Source organism: Vulpes vulpes, chromosome 5, assembly GCF_048418805.1.
Source record: "Vulpes vulpes isolate BD-2025 chromosome 5, VulVul3, whole genome shotgun sequence".
NCBI classification, from domain to species: domain Eukaryota; kingdom Metazoa; phylum Chordata; class Mammalia; order Carnivora; family Canidae; genus Vulpes; species Vulpes vulpes.
The window spans coordinates 30103477-30116439 of record NC_132784.1 but is presented as its reverse complement, the minus strand read 5'-3'; the positions used below and the strand labels follow the sequence as shown (position 1 = coordinate 30116439).

Here is a 12963-nt window from a genome sequence, read left to right as displayed (position 1 = left end):
CAAATGTACAATTCTGGTGGGGAATGTTGATAATAGGGAAGGATACACATATATATGAGCAGGAAGTATATGGAAAATCTCTGTACTTTCCCTTTAATTTGCTGTGGACCTAAAACTGCTCTAGAAAAATAAAATCTAAAACAAAACACTTTCCACAAATAAAAGCCTAGACCCAGATGGCTTCACTGGTGATTTCTGCCAAACATTTAAAGAAGAATCTATACCAATTATTTACAAACTTTTTCTCAAAAGTACAGGAGGAGAGAGCATTTCTCAACTCATTCTGAAGCCATTATTACTCTGATACAGAAATTAGACAAATACATCACAAGAAAACTAAAGACCAATCTCTCTTATGAATATAGACACAAGCATCCTAAATTAAGTAGAAGGAAACCAAACTAGCAACTTATAAAAAGGATCATACACCATAGCTATGTGGAATTTATCCCAGGAATGTGAGGTTGATTTAACACCCCAAATCAATTAATTTAATATACCAAATCAATAGAACAAAGACAAAGCCCATGCCATGATCTCAATAGACACAGAATAAGCATTTGAGAAAATCCCAAACTTCTTGATGATAAAAAATACTCTACAAATTAGAATTAGAGAAGGGAACTTCCTCGAATAATAAAAAGCATGTAGTAATAATCCATAGCTCATATCATAATTAACAGTATAAGAACGAGCACCTTCTTCCTAGATTAGGAAAAAGACAAAGGATATCCACTCTTAACACTTCTATTCAACATTGTACTGGAGATTCTAGCCAGGGAAACCAGGCAAGAAAATGAAATTTAAGGCATCTAGACTGGGCATAAGTAAAACTATTCCTATTTTAGATGATACGACCTTATATATAGAAAATCCAAAGGAATTCTCTAAGAAAATATAAAAATTTATAAATGAGTTCAGTAAAGTTGCATGACACAGGATCAATACAAAAAATCAGTCATTCTCTACATCAAATATGAAATGAAATTAAGAAATCATTACATTTAAAATTGTATCAAAGAATAAAATATTTAGGAATAAATTTAGCAAAAGAAGTATAAAATTACACTCAAAAACTACAAAAGAAACTACAGTTGAAGAAAATTAAGACTTAAATAAATGAAAATACATGTTATGTTCATGGATAAACATGAGCCTTAATATTGTTAAGAGTCAATATTTTCCATATTAATCTTTGGATAAAATGCAATCTCTATCAAAAATCACAGCTGACTTCTTTGTAGAAATTGACAAGCTGAACTTAAAATTTATATGGGGATTTAAAGGACCCAGAACATCCAGGACAAACAATCTTGAAAAAGAAGGACAAAGCTGAAAACTTAATTTCTTATATTAAACATCACAAAGCTCAATAATTAAGATGCTATGGTACTGGCATAAAGATAAACATACAGAGCAATGGAATCCAATTGAAAATCCAAAATTTTCATAAATCCATAAATCCAATTTGTGGTCAATTGTTTTCAACAATTGCTAAGGAAATTCAAAGGGGGAAAATAGACTTTCCAAATGGAGCTATGACAAAAAGATACTCATATACTGCTGTATATGATTTTTAAAGGATTATTAGGGAATACAAGTGAAGTGTAAGAATGAAAACCGTTCTCAAACACAACTCAAACACAACTCACTGCCAAATTGCTGATTTTTGCATATCTTCTTCCAGACTTTCATCTATGCTTTTTCTTACAAAGCACTGATAATACTGTACCTAAATTTTATGCATTTTTAACAAAAAAAGCCCAGGCTTCAACAAAGTCTTTGTAAACATTATGTATGATAATATCATAATATTGCACTGTAATTTGCTTTTACCATTCACTACTGTTTATCATTTAAGTTCTTTCCAAATTTAATTATTATAAATAAGCTTGCAAAGTTTCCTTGGGATAAGGTTTTTTCTATACTTCTTTGGAATAGATTTTTAGAAATTGGGTCAAGGATAATAATATCTTTAGGCTTCTGATATACACATATATCTTAACTACTTTCTAAGAGTTGTACCAGTTTACATTTAGTAGCAGTGAAAAAAAATACAGTTGACCCTTGAACAACATGAGGGTCAGGGGCACTGACCCTCTGCATAGTTGAATATCCACATAGAACTTCTGACTCCCAAAAAACTTTACTAATGACTTATCATTGACCTGAGCCTTAGAGAATAACATAAAGTCAATTAACACATATTTTGTATGTTATGTGTATTATACACTGAATACTTGCAGTAACATAAGCTAGAGAAAAGAAACTGTTAAGAAAATCAAAAGGAAAATACATTTACAGTATTGTCTCAAAAACAATTTGCATATAAGTGAACCCATCCAGTTCAGATCCATGTTGTTCAAAGTACAATTGTTCCTGCTTCTATACATCTTCACCAACATACTTCATTTTCACGAACATTATCATCTTTAAAAGTCCTTAAACCATGGATCTGAAATTTTACTTACAACCTATATTAGAAGAAGAACACATTTTAAGTTTGGTAATGGGGGTAATATCAATATTTTCTATAAAGGTTTTGCTTAACAGCAAGGAAATAATAAACAAAATTAAAAGGCATCCTACAGAATAGGAGAATATATTTGCAAATGACACACTAGATAAAGGACCAGTATCCAAAATCTATGAAGAACTTATCAGGGATGCCTGGGTGGCACAGTAGTTGAACATCTGCCTTTGGCTCAGGGAGTGATCCTGGTGTCCCGGGATCAAGTCCAGCATCAGGCTTCTCATGGGGAGTCTGCTTCTCCCTCTGTCTCTCTCTGTGTCTCTTATGAATAAATAAACAAAATCTTTAAGAACTTCTCAAACTCAATACCTCAAACCCAAATAATACAGTTAAAGAAACGGGCAGAAGACATGAACAGACATTTCTCCAAAGAAGACATTCAAATGGCCAAAAGATATATGAAAAATGCTCAACATCCTTCATCATCAGGGAAATACAAATCAAAATGAGATACTGCCTCACACCTGTCAGAATGGCTAAAATTATCAACTCAGGTAATAACAGAGGTAAGTGAGGGTGTAGAGAAAGGGGAACCATCTTAAACTATTAGTGGGAATGCAAACTGGTACAGCCACTGTGGAGAACAGTTAAGGAGGTTCCTCAAAAAGTTAAAAATAGAACTAACCCTATAACTCAGCAATTGTACTACTGGTATTTATCCAAAGGATGCAAAAATACTGATTTGAAATGACACATGCACACCGTTGTTTACAGCAGTACTATCAACAATAACCAAATTATGGAAAGAGTCCCAATGTCCATTGATCAATGAATAGATAAAGGGGAAATGGTATGTATACATACATATAAATATATATGTGTGTGTGTGTATGTATATATAATGGAATATTATTCAGCCATCAAAAGAATGAAATCTTGCCATTTGAAAGATGTGGATAGAACTAGAGTGTATTATGCTAAGTGAAGTAAGTCAGTCAGAGAAGGAATACCATATGATTTCATTCATATGGGGAACTGAAGAAAAAATAGATGAAAATAGGGGAAGAGGGCCAGTCCAGCAAATCCCTGGAGGCCGCGGTGGGAAGATTCCTCCGGGCTTCGATTGCCAGACATGTGAGTGCTAGTCCATAGGGCATCTCTGCCTCTGCAGCCCTTAGACCTGCTGCTTCCAGAAGAACATGCCTGACAAATGTATTGTGGTCTGGTTCTGGTCAAGCAAAATTCGCTTTTAGCACCAGTTCCTCCTATCACACTCCTGCCGTCACCCAGCACGCGCCCTACTTTAAGGGCACCGCCGTTGTCAACGGAGAGTTCAAAGATCTAACCCTCAATAACTATAAGGGGAGATATTTGGTGCTTTTCTTCTATCTGTTGGACTTCACCTTTGTGTGTCCTACAGAAATTGTTGCTTTTAGTGACAAAGCCAAAGAATTTCACAACGTGAACTGTGATGTTGTTGCAGTGTCAGTGGATTCCCACTTCATCCATCTTGCCTGGATCAACACACTGCAGAAGAATGGCAGTTTGGGCCACATGAACATTGCACTCCTGTCAGATCTGACTAAACAGATTTCTCGAGACTATGGCATGCTGTTAGAAGGCCCTGGTATTGCTCTAAGAGGTCTCTTCATCACTGACCCCAATGGAGTCATCAAGCATTTGAGTGTCAATGATCTCCCTGTGGGCCGAAGTATGGAAGAGACCCTCTGCTTGGTGAAGGCATTCCAGTTTGTGGAAACCCATGGAGAAGTCTGCCCAGCAAACTGGACCCCGGATTCTCCTATATTCAAGCCAGATCCAAGTGCTTCCAAAGAATACTTTGAGAAGGTAAATCAGTAGGTCATCACGTGTCCCCACCTCTTCTCACATCAGAAGAGCGCAGCTGGAACTCACCTTTAGCATTTCAAAAATGATTATTTATAGAAGATAAAATACCTATTATGCTTATATTCATAAATAATCTAAATGTTTTGTTTTCTGTAACACTGGCCAAGGCTTTTAAATGTATTCACATACTTTAATTGGTAACCTCTTGGTGGCTAGCTAGTTTGTAGGATGCTAGTTCACCTAGTTCTTGCATTGTGTCTTCATTGGAAAGAGGAAACATTCTTCTTTGTTGGCCTTACTTGAACCTTTATGTTCACCAGAGTAGTACAACAAGCACTGAAGCTTGTGATCAAAGGTCCTGAAACTTTGTTGAATTTCTTTGCGATAAACTAAATTTTCTTTTAAGGCAGCAAAAATCATACATATTTTTAAGGTGTTAACATCAGTGGTCTAATGTAATAACTCTTGCAATGGCTGTATGTGTACTTGAAAAAAATGTGAATCATGTTTAGAAAAAGGCATGGTGGCAGAGTGACTTAAGTGATCATGTGTGTCTCTTATCCCAGAGATTAACATAGTTATTTTACTTATTTGTTAGCTGACGTAGGGTCTACATACAATTCTAGATACTGATTGGATATAATTATAAAGGACATTTATTGAATCCAGGAATTGCATTCTGAAATCATTGTAATTATTTTCTTTTCTGAAGTGCTCAATGTAAAGTACATAATAAACATATTTTAAAATAAAAAAGAAAATAGGGCAAGGGAAGGAAAGATAAAATAAGATAAAAAGAGAGAGGGAGTCACACCATAAGAGACTCCAACAATAAGGAGATCAAACTGAGGGTAATGGAGGGGAGTTGGTTGGTGGGAAGGGTTAAATGGGTGAAAGGTTTTAAGGAGGGCACTTGTGATGAGCACTGGGTATTGGTAGATGATGAATCATTAACTTCTACTCCTGAAACCAATACTGCACTATATGCTAACTATCTTGAATTTAAATAAAATCTTGGAAGAAAAACAAACAAAAAAACACCAAAATAAAACAAAAACAAAAAAACAAACACAAAAAGTTTTGCATAGTTTTATGAGATTAATGTACCATACATTAAATAGGAGTCAAGTTAATTTTTCTTATTCTGGAAAAGAATGGATTTTTATCAGTCAGATCACATAAATACAAGGCACTGTAGCAGAAGTGGAAGAATGTGATGGAAAGGTATAAGCACAAAAACAGTTCAATAACAATACGAGATTTTAAGGTTTCAGAAAATAGCATAAGGTCTCAAGGTCGGTATAAAATTATTATCAAAAAAGCAGCATGTGGGTGTTGTACATAAGTGATGAATCACTAACTTCTATTCTAGAAACCAATATTATACTATATGTTAACTAAAAAAACTTAAAAAAACAAAACAACAACAACATGGAAAATAAAGCTTCTATACGTTCAAAGGAGAGAAATCACCTCAAGTTAGAATGAGATTTATTTTCTAATCACAGAACTTAGTACATATATAGGAAACCTAGAAAAGTCTTTGTCTTAACATATTCAAAAGTCCTTAAACAATAAATGTCAAAATTTATAAAAAATTCTAATGTTTGATTAATGTTTCTAACATCTGAGCATTAATATGCACACTAATAGCTTTCATTTTGAGATTACTGTTTTTTCTCTCTTCATTATTTCTTCAAGACTCTCTTCTAACAAATTTGTTTGTGATATATGATAGTAAATTCATCCTTGCAGTGAGTGGTTAATTGTACCTGTGGTTCATCTAGTCCTGTTATCAGGGCTTTCTTTTCCTTGGTATGTATGGATTTGTGCTTGGAATACCTATTCTAATGTACTAGTGAGTTGATGGCATTGCATTCTTTGGTCTAATATCTATCACACAGAAAAATATCTTTCTTGGGTAGTAGTAGAATATTATTTATGTTAAATGAAAACCACTATCAGTTTAGTCAATGCTATGGATGAATTTCCATCTTATTACTTTGAAGAAATCAATTCACTTTTATTCAATGTCTGATGTTTACACACACGTGCACACACACACATACACAAAACGCATTTTTACAGTACTTTTAAGAAATAGTTCATGAGTTTTTGTAAGATGGAGAAGCTTTTACGTTAAACTTGAAGAGCTTAAGAATCTGCCACCAAGAAAGCCACAGTTCCATATCCAAAGACTAAAGACAAAACAGAGTTCCCATAACCTAAATATTCATCAACCAAACAAAAGTTCTCATATCATAAAATACTCATTAGTGTATACATCACTCATTAATTATTCCCTACTCAAATATTCTTTCCTCTTTAACACTAAAAAGCCTGTCCTTACCTATCAAGATAAAGGTTCTGTTAGTTGGTCTTACCTTCATCATTGGATGTTGCAACTGTATCTATTCATTTAGGATTCTATTTATGACTATAAAAAATATAACACAATTGACAATAATATAATATAAAATGACTCAAAGTCAATATCAAAGAAAAATGCAGGATTCCATGAGGCATGAGGTTAGTGAAAGTGGTACTTGAGCACTACTCAAATTGCACATAACCCCAGTTAAGACAGTTAAAAGGTGAAATAGAGAAGATTAGCAAGGATTATGACTCCACAGATGCGCCAAAGGTGAATAATCTGAATATCTAAGATTGGAGAGATCCTTGGGAAAATTAAAAAACTAAACAAAAAAGACCGTGAATATTTTTGCAAAACAATCCTCTTTAAAAGCATCCTAGAAGGTTAAACATTAATAGTTGGATGTCATATTGTGTTATCAACTGTGTTAGAAATAACAAAAAAGAAAATGAAAATGTCATTCATTCTTTATGGAGTTTCATTATTTTACAGTTAAAATTATAACCTGTACTTAAATAGCCTTTGGTTTAGTACTTTTCATAATAAAGTCCTACTAAACCTTCCCTTTCTATTCCCATGCTCCTACTATTTACTATACATCTTTCGTTTCTATTTCATTTAGATTCCTTGTTCTGGTATTGATTCTTAGGTAAAAGCAATAGTACAGGATAGGCATAAAAAGAATTTTGATTCTTAAAAATGAATACAGATTAAGTGAATTCCTTTTTAACATGGATGTGAAACTTACTTTCATGTGCTCATAAACAATGCATTCCATAGGCCTAGTATAGTGTTAACAAAGAAAGCAATTGTCATCCTCAATCTTTGTTTATACCTTGAGAGATTTCAATGCACAATGTAAGGTATTGGGTGAACAAGTAATTAAAGCTCACCTAAATAAACAGAGGTCTGTAAAGTCTGGGAGATTAAAATCAATGAAAAGTTATATGGTAAGTCAGCTCAGGGATCGAAATACAGAAGAAATATGATCATAACTCTGATTAACCTTGCTGTAATATTTCTCAGCAACTAAGGGTTTTTAAAGATATATATTAAAAGTCAAATGACATGGATATGGAATAATCAATCTATCATATGAAAAGCAAGGATCATTTGGAAAGTGATAAAAATCAATTGATAGTTTTCCAAGATGATAGGAAAATATATTCATTTACTTAGAAGAGGAAAAAAACCTTTATGTTAAGTAATCCAACCGTTAAATAAAATGTCAGATTTCATGTTTGTAAGAACAATTACTTTAATCACAATAACTACTTTTTTTAATTGAAATATTATTGATATACCATATGGAAACGAGAATACCAGTAATAGAAACAAATGTTTGCTGATGTTTAAACAACTAAAACTTTAACCTAAGGATAGTATTCTGAAGAATAAGTAGGAAAAAGGATAGTATTCTGAAGAATAAGTTGGAAAAAAATGAATGCAGTAGTCAGGTATAAGTACAAGTACCAATTAACAATTGCCATATGATAATATGGGTGATTTTAGCCAGATATTCTGATTATTCAATTAACATCAGAGATGAGAATTTTAATATTAAATTTCCTAACTTTGAAAGATTATAGGATACAAATGACATAAGCCTGCCCACTGAATCTGGCCTATAGGCCAGTGGTGTTGCAAATCTAGAATAAAGTAATGCTATTTTTATTTATAACTGACTTATATTTGTAGTAAGGAAAATGTTTCAAATACTTTAGTCCAATTTTCTCATGTCAATCCTATTAACATTCTTTAGTAAGTTTACAAATGGAAATAATAAAATTATGATATTTTAAAAAATATTTTATTTATTTGAGAGGAGGAGGAGAGAGAGAGAGAGCACAGAGAGAAAAGCAGACTCCTCTGAGCAGGGAGCCTGATGCCACTTGATCCCAGGACTCTTATCACGACACAAGCTGAAGGCAGATGCTTAACTGCCTGAGCCACCCAGGTGCCCTTGTAAGATCTTCTCAATTATGCTTTCATTTCCAAATGTCTCGGCATTGGGTAGGAGGCAGAAAAGAGAAGTTAAGTGTGCATCCAAACCTGTGAACATTTAGTGAAGAACAATGACAATCTCAAAGATATACAACTACAATCTAGACTCCTTTCTTTGTTTTCCTTCAGTTATCCCTCAGTTATTCAGAATGACAGAGTGCTATAAACTGCACTGTCTATTTGTTTCAGGAGCAGATGGGAAAAGTAGCTGCTTTAAAATGTGATTAAAATATGAGCCCTCTGTTTCGTATTTATTTTTCTTTTTAAGCTTCAGATTTTAGGCTTAAGCAACATTAATCAAGGGAAGAAGGACCAGACAGCTACTGTAGCCCTAGTCCAACGTTTATGTCTCTGCATGGGAAATGCTATAAAAACAAACAAATAATCACAGCAAATAGACAATAGACTCTATCTTTTGCAAAATCTGAGGGAAAAAAAATATCACTCATATAATGTTGGGGTGAGTCCAGTGTGGTGTACAATCTTTATGGAGGGTAACTAGTCAATATTTGTTTAAATTAAAAATGCATTTACTATTTTGTATTCTGGTTATGGTGATGGTTATGCAAATCTATGCATGTGTTAAAATTTACAGACTGGTACATCAAAAGAAAGAAGTCGGTTTTACTGTATAATAATTTTTTAAAAAGAACAAATGCAAAAAAAAAAAAACAAAAACAAGTGAGCCTAGTAAGCCTAGTATACTAGTATATCCTAGTACCAGGGTTGTGGCTATTTTCAGGTTAATAATTACATCATTTTAATGGTGGGTAATGCTGACAGTTCCCATCCATTATCTCATCTCATTTTATAATTACCCAATTAGCATAGGGACTAGTCTCCAATTTTTGCAGAAGAGTACACCAAGGCTCCATGAGAGGGGAAGTGACTTGCCTAAAGTCACATGGCAATGGAATAATGAAGGCCAGACTAAAACCTGTGCCTGTCAGGCCAAATTGTGGCTGTCTGCACAATTATAAACAGCCTCCAACCCCAATGTCCCCACTCTCTGTTGCTCTGAGATGGCTGAACAATAAAGATATTTTTAAGTGCATTTACTCTTTGATCCAGCGATCCTGCTTTGGAAGTTTAACCTACAGATATCCTACACATGCACAAAACAACAATATTCAAATTTTTTTTTTCACTGAGGCAGTGTTTACATCACCAAAGATTGAAAGTAACTCAAACATTCCTCCACAAGGCGCTGATTAAATAAACTATGACAGACTTCCAATGGAAAATCATGTGGCTCTAAACAGGAATAAAGAATATTAAAAAAAATACAAAACCAAAACAAACAACCTTCCGTTCAGAACTCCAAGGTAAATTGTTCAGCAAGAAAAGCAAAGTGCAAAACAAAATATATTGTACACTGCCTTTGTGTAAGAAAGGTGAGTATACATCAATACCTCTATCTGTTAGTACGCTATGTGTACAAAAATGAAAGGGTACACAAGAAACTAGTAACAGCTTTGACCAGAATGGGTTGGTGGTGGGAGAAGATGGAGACAGTGTTATAAAAGCAAGATTCTCGGTGAGTTCTTTTAAAGATATATATAGATATATCTGCATATATCTATATATAAAGATCTTATTTATTCATAAGAGACAATGAGAGAGAGAGAGAGAGAGGCAGAGTCATAGGCAGAAAGAGAAGCAGGCTCCTCGCAGGGAGCCTGATGTGGGACTCGATCCCGGGACTCCAGGATTACGCCCTCGGCCAAAGGCAAACACCCAATCGCTGAGCCACCCAGGCATTCCTTTTTAATGTTGTTTTGAGTTTTGAACCATATGTGAAAAGTTAAGACAGTTAAGAAAGAAAGGGATTATAGGCAGCTGAGGGGAGCTATAAGTTTATGTATTAACCTTTTACTTTGTTCCCAAAAGCAGCAATTTTACTCAATCTTTCTCCTGGTTCTAGCAAGAACAAAGCATGTTTCACTTAGAGTAGTTTCTGCTACTGTGAGTCTGAAGGAAGGGAAAATCTGTATTGGGGACTTAGGTGGAGAACACATTTATTGTGACTTAAAAAGAGCCATCAATAAAGGATAAGCAGCTTTAGTTCCTAGATTTGTTCAGTATAGTCCACTAAAGGTATGTATTAATTTTACCTGAATAGGGAAGGAAAGACCTGCTCATCTGACTTCAGAACTAAAATTAGGATTCCTTTATTTCTGTTTCAAATTGCTAAGAACTAAATATTGTATGCTGTGTGTTTGAAAGAGCAAAGGATTCTAAAACCTTGGTCTCAGCAGTTAAACTGTCAAATACAAATACTAGATAATCTGTATCTACTTCACTGTCATCCCCTAAGAATCATTCTTCATAGAACCCTTACTGAGAATTTTTCCTTATTGCAAAAAGTACAGAATGATTTGTTAGTGAAACAAACTTTCTGGCTCAGGTTACCTGCTTTCCATAGGAGCTCTGTAAAACTGCTGTAAATGATGAGGAACAATCATAGCTTTGATTGATCTAGAAACATTTCTAGAGTGATGTGCAGTTTACAGATTGAATTCTCGTATCTTATTTCATTTCATCTTTACACTCTGATATGTGGGTATCATTAGCTCTGGGGCGCCTGGGTGGCTCAGTGGGTTGAGCATCCGACTCTTGATTTTGGCTCAGGTCATGATCTCATGGTTGTGGGATCCAGCCTCTTGTCCAGCTCTGTGCTCAACACAGAATCTGACTGTCCCTCTCCCTTGGCTCCTTCCCCCTGTTCATGCTCTTGTTCTCTCTCTTTTTCTATCTCTAAAACAAATAAATAAAACAAATAAATAAAACAAATAAATAACATCTTAAAAATTCATCCTCCAGAGATTGCCAGAGGCCAGACTGGAACCCAGAGCTGACTGTGAGACCAATTGATTTTCTATTTTCACACAGTTATAAATATATATGTATATACATATATAACTATATGTGTGTACATATATATAAAACTATATAATTATAAATGCCTGCCACACGACTAGTTTATTTATTTATTTATTTTTTAAAGATTTTATTTATTTATTCATGAGAGACACACAGAGAGAGAGAGAGAGGAAGAGACACAAGCAGAGGGAGAAGCAGGCTCCATGCAGGGAACCCGATGTGGGACTCGATCCTGGGTCTCCAGGATCACACCCTGGGCTGAAGGTGGCGCTAAACCACCAAGCCACCTGGGCTGCCCGCATGACTAGTTTAGAGATAATAATAGTTATTATCTGATGAGAAGGTTAAGTCTTAAAATTGATCTGTAAGGAAAAAATATACAGTCATCAAAAATACCTTTGGAGATAATTTAAATCACCCACCAAGCAAAAAACATAGTGTGGGTGGCTTAAAAACCTGGTTATCTTAAATTTAGGAGTACAAATTAAAATATCATATACACTAGGGTATGTATAAACATAATATCACATTACATGTATTTCCCAAAAGAGGATGATAATGGGTGAATTTCTACAATTAAATGTAAATATCATGGAACTCCACTGTACAAATAATAGCCAATATTCACTGAGAGCTTATTGTGAGTCACATATTATGCTAATGTTTTATATATTACCATATTTAATTATTTACAGATGTCTATAAGGTAGATCCAAACTCATAAATACAGATGAGGAAACAGAAGTCTTTGAACGTTTGAGTCACACAGGAAGTATCAATGCCATGATTTGTACCCATTCATTTTGACTCTAGAAGTCATAGCCCTAGAATATGAATTGGTGTTCATATTCCTATTTGGATGCACCATAACTGCATTAAACAAGGCAGCAGAAGGAACCTTATATATCCAAGATGATAAGTTTGACAAAGATTCGTAACCTAATTTCCAAATTCTTATGTGAAAATTATGGCAATAGGACTTCTGGTCAAGATGGCACCAGGAGTACACATTTTAGAGACATATCTGTCAAATACTTAGTATTATAAAGCACAGAGAGAAAAAAAATTAAAAGATATATGTGTACTAAAAGTAAAAATCCCCATGTAACAGAATACAAAGCAGTAAGCAAGGCTGATAGTGTAGACTTGTTAGGTTCCAGGTCTGGTAGCAGTCAGAGGCACCAGTGGTTGGAAGTGCACGGTAGTGGAGATTAAAAAGAACTACCTGGCAAAAGAGTTCAGCCAGTTTTGCTGCATAAAATCTGCACTGAGGTGTGATTCATCAAATTCTGAAAAAGAGGCTGTAAAAAAGCTCAGTTAAAGCTTATGCAAACCCAGGGAGCCAAAGGATGAAGACAAAGCCTACCTCTTACAACACAGG

The 12963-nt window shown here is 34.4% G+C and overlaps 1 protein-coding gene and 1 pseudogene across 17 annotated transcripts in view; one reads left to right on the top strand and one right to left on the bottom strand.

Annotated features, from left to right (window-relative positions):
- The window catches only part of MBD5 (methyl-CpG binding domain protein 5), a 432006-nt gene that overhangs the window by 159975 nt on the left and 259068 nt on the right, over window positions 1-12963 (bottom strand). The gene's annotated exons all lie outside the window — the stretch shown is intronic.
- On the top strand, window positions 3524-6799 carry LOC112926887 (thioredoxin-dependent peroxide reductase, mitochondrial pseudogene; annotated as a pseudogene).